The sequence below is a fragment of the Hordeum vulgare genome, chromosome 7H, assembly GCF_904849725.1.
Source record: "Hordeum vulgare subsp. vulgare chromosome 7H, MorexV3_pseudomolecules_assembly, whole genome shotgun sequence".
In the NCBI taxonomy this organism is placed as follows: Eukaryota; Viridiplantae; Streptophyta; class Magnoliopsida; order Poales; family Poaceae; genus Hordeum; species Hordeum vulgare.
In genome coordinates, this window is record NC_058524.1 from 611,547,102 (window position 1) to 611,551,661 (window position 4,560).

General features: G+C 46.4%; 1 long non-coding RNA gene across 1 annotated transcript; it reads left to right on the plus strand.

Moving 5' to 3' along the window:
- Positions 1-1,464: 1,464 nt before the first annotated feature.
- Positions 1,465-2,736, plus strand: LOC123411951. Its single transcript, XR_006613369.1, has 2 exons — positions 1,465-2,383; positions 2,490-2,736. It is a non-coding gene; the product is annotated as an uncharacterized LOC123411951 (long non-coding RNA).
- The last annotated feature ends 1,824 nt before the right edge of the window (positions 2,737-4,560 follow it).

Consider the following 4,560-nt stretch of genomic DNA (forward strand, 5'->3'; position numbering starts at 1 on the left):
GGTTCTGGCCCACCGTGGCGTCCCCCTCCTCCGACAGGTGGGCCTGGGCCGGGGGGGGGGGGGGGGCGGACCCGTTGCGGACGGTGTGGATGGGCGAAACGTGGACGTGGAGGGATCGAACCGCTGCGAGGACAACGTGGCTAGGGTTTCAGGATCTCCGGGTATAAAACAAGGAGCGCCCCCTCCTTTGCCCACTTCCGATCTCGAGGATAGTCTTGCGCATTTCTGGAGTGTCTCCAGCGGCGCTCGCGCTAGGGTTAGCCAGAACTTCTCCTGGTGGGAAGGGAAGATCGGGGGGGAGGGGGGGGGATCCCCGCTCCTATGCGCAAGTAACTGCTCCTCCTCCTCCTCCTCCTCTTGTTCATCCTCTACCCACCCAGAAACCTAAGATGAGAGGGGACGGTTTTGGTGCGGGGCGCCATGGTCGTGGTGCGGGGAGGTTCAATCGAGGAGCCGGACGGGGTTTCGACTCCAACGTGTGGAAGCGCAAATCAGAGACAGGGGCTTCTTCTTCGACTAGAGCCTCTGGATCTGATGCGTCTGGATTTGACAAGTGCGATGCTGCGGCAGGAGGAGAAAAAGAAGATCGCGGCCACCAGGAGCTGTGGAAGGAAGGGGGGGTGAAGGAAGATCTTCGCCCCATCATGATGGCAAGGCTACTGCAGACAGGCAGGCCGCCCCTCCTCACCAGGAGAAGTGGGGAGGGGGGGATCTGATGCTGGGGGAAGGAATGCCCCTGTGAGAGATCGGGATCTTCCTGCTAAGCCTGGTAACATCATCCCTTTTGCTTCTCCTTGCCAGATCTGTCATGCGATGGGACATACTACTGCTAGATGTCCTCAGGCCATATGCGATAGATGTAAGAAAAAAGGTCATTTGTCTCTGATATGTGCAGTGTTCATTCCTTGGGAATGTATGCCTGTGATGTGTGCTTTCCAAGCTAAAGGGCAAGGTTTCTTTTACATCCCTGATCTTAATGTTGAGAGACAGTCTAGGGATAGAAATCATAACATCATTGTTACTATCACTGAAGGGTCTGCACTCACAAAAGATATTGAGGCTGAGCTGAGTGTGTATGTAGGCCAGGGATGGAGATGCTCTGCTAAATTCTTTGCTCCTCGGAGATTTGTTATGAGAATGCCTAATCCTAGGGAAATAGAACGTGCATTGTTTGTAGAGCATGTGAAGCTTAAAAAATGTGGGGTTAGTGTAAAATTCTCACCTTGGTCTGATGATTTGGAATCCGAGGGGTTGCTGGAAGTGGCTTGGGTTAAGATTGGTAGGATCCCTATTAACAAAAGATGCAACAAGAATGTTGCTTATGTTGGAGGTGGATATGTCAACCCTCAATCGACCTGCGTCGGTTAGAGCTAAGATTGGCTGCAGGCATGTTGATCAAATCCCAACTTCTGCTGAAGGGGTTTTGGGGAGTCGTTTTTACAAGTTTACTTATGAGGTGCATCAAGAGGTTCTACTTTGTTTTAATAAAAAACAATCCTGTGTGCTGAGAGGGAGGGCCCTGGACGCGGCAGAGGGCTTCACATCTTTTGTTCAAACAATGCTATTATTTGCAACTGTACGCCCACTTTGTTACTTCTACGTTCTGTTTCTTTGCTCAGTGTTCCTGCATTTTATTTCGCGCAAGGTTTTCTTCCGTTTCATACCGTTATATTGTATAAATCGTGCTATGTTGCTCCTTTTCATTCATGCATCTGCTGCACTATGGCACCTCAAGCGTCAAACAAAAAAGCTACTCCCTCCGTCTCAAAATATGGTCTTAACTTTGTACTAACTTTAGTACAAAGTTACACTAAGCTTTAGACATTTATTTTGAGACGGAGGGAGTACTGCATTTGGTCTTTGATGTCAACATATGCTCCCTCCGTCCCACAAATATGTTTTTGCAAATAGCTTGCAAAAATCTCTACATTATGGGACGGAGGGTGTATTTATTTAGTTTTGAGTACCCATTTATATGTGGTATACATCATGTGCAAGCTAATCTATGCACTCCCCCTATTTCTATGTTTGCCTCTTGTGTGATTCCACCTTGCCCTCTTTCTATGCACAGGTGATATTTCCGGTAGTATGTGATTTGAACTTCATTTTGTTTACTTGAACCAAAAACATTGTACTCTACATCTTGATCTCGTGTAGTTAATTCCTCATATTTATGTGGGTTACTTTTGAACCACTAATAACTTTGATGACATATAATTTTCATGTAATGCAGTATATGGGAATGTACAAGCATATAAACTGGATATTTCCTAGAAATCTCAATATTAGATAATCACTAGCTGCAAGCGTATACACTGGATGGCTTGTCGTGGGCTAGCACTCTTGCACGGTATGCACCACCATGAAAATACTCCCAAGTCTGGTGAGTTCTCATGATGCTTTGTCATGTATTCTGGTGAGGTAATAATAAGTATGCCTTGGAGCAGCAATGATGCTTTTTTTTTACTACGGCACCTTCCTCTGTACAGAATTCTGGTCATATATGCTTGGTCAGTGGTTTGTATCTGTTACTCTTCCAATCTTCGGCAGCGGTGGAGACTTTTGGGATCAGCAGCCGTAGAAGATGCAGGGCAAAGGCTTAGAAGGGGTTTCTCGTAATTTTAGCAGATGTCAGTTGGCTCAGAATTACGAACGAGGCTTTAACGCAGCTGTACTGTCATATACAACATGTATATATATAACAGTGAATAACATTAAACACCCTAGTTTTGAAAAGCTTACATTTAATTTAGGTCTTCAATTAGAATTGGGTCATCCAATTTTGATCGGGTCAATAATTTGTCAAAGCGCTCTCGTTCAATTCTTTATACTATAGACCATACATCCTAATTTCTAAGAATCCATAATTAATTAAGATATTCAATTTAGAATTGGGTCACCTGATTTTGACTGGGTTAATAATTTCTCAAGCTCTCTCATTTGATCTTTTATAATGTATAATTCAATACATTATGCTTCCTAATTTTCAAGCTTTCTCAGTCAATTGAGGTGTTCAATTTTAGATTTGATTCACAATTTTGACTTGGTCAATGATTTTGATTGGGATTATTTTTAATTTGGTTCATAATTTTTTATTCAGTTGAGATGTTCAGTTTCGGATCTGGTTCATAATTTTTGGCCAGGTCAACGATTTCAATGAGATGACCAGTTTATAATTTGGATGATCTCTCAAATCTATTGACAACAACGAGCCTATAATTACACAAGACCCTGTGATCATCTAGCAAAAAAGAATCATAAACATGTGACACCGAAGCACCTATACAGAAATTTTGTTCCACATACATATCGGATGATTAATACATAACAAAAAATGGTACATGTAGAAAGGGTCCATCAAAATATCACATTATTGTAAAAAAGAAAACACTGTCATCACACCCACGCGCCAAATGACGTTTTTTATGAAATCCTGACACTGCAAACAACGTAGCAAAAGCACGCATAACCCTTCTAGTACAGATTATACTTGATTTTCATCTTTGAAACTAGTTCTTGTGTTTCCGCCTTTTGTTTTACGCACAGCCACGTGCCCACATGCTTGCTACCGGAATTTAATGGTTCGTCGTAAAGTGCGCCGCTCGTGATTAGAGTACAACTGTGATTGAGGCGAACTGTATATATTGTACTTGTACTAGTACGTTGAGTTAAGTAATGGAATAATCACCACACATTGTATTCCATTCCTCAAGGGGTATATATACAGTTACAGAGAGGGAGGGAATCGTGGGGGAGAGCCATAATGGACGTGAGCCGGGCATGCAGTGCAAGCGATCGTGGAGGAGAAGGACTTGGTCAGGCCATTAGCCACGCCGTGGGGATCCTGATGACGCGTTCCAACACCCCCCCACAGTCCGAACGTGAGGTTCGCGAACGTTGAGACTGGAGCGGAACTCGTCGAAGACGGATGTCAGGAGCCCTTTGGTAAAAATGTCGGCAAACTGAGAGCTCGTGGGAACGTGCTGGACACGAACTTCTCCTAGCGCCACGCGCTCACGAACAAAGTGCAAGTCGACCTCCACGTGCTTCGTCCGCTGGTGCTGCACCGGATTGCGAGACATGTATATGGCGCTGACGTTGTCGCAGTAGACGACGGTGGTGCGTGCAGGAGGCTGATGAAGCTCGCTGAGGAGTTGACGAAGCCAGGTGGACTCAACAACAACGTTGGCCACAGCATGATACTCGGCTTCGGCGCTGGAGCGAGACACCGTGTTCTACCGCTTCAAGGACCAGGTGAGCAGGTTGGGGCCAAGGAAGACGCAATGCCTGGACGTGGATTTCCTGTTGTCCGGGCAGCCCGTCCAGTCGGCATCCGAGTAGGCGATGAGCTCACAGGCGGCGGAGCGGTGGATCAGCAGGCCGAGATGGGTGGTGCCACGAAGGTAGCACATGATGCGCTTGACGAGCTGGAAATGGGCGTCGCGGGGCGCATGCATGAACAAGCAGCATTGCTGGACGGCGTTGGAGAGGCCCGGCCGTGTGAGGATGATGTACTGGAGAGCACGTGCCAGGCTGCGGTAGAGCGTCGGGTCGTGGAAG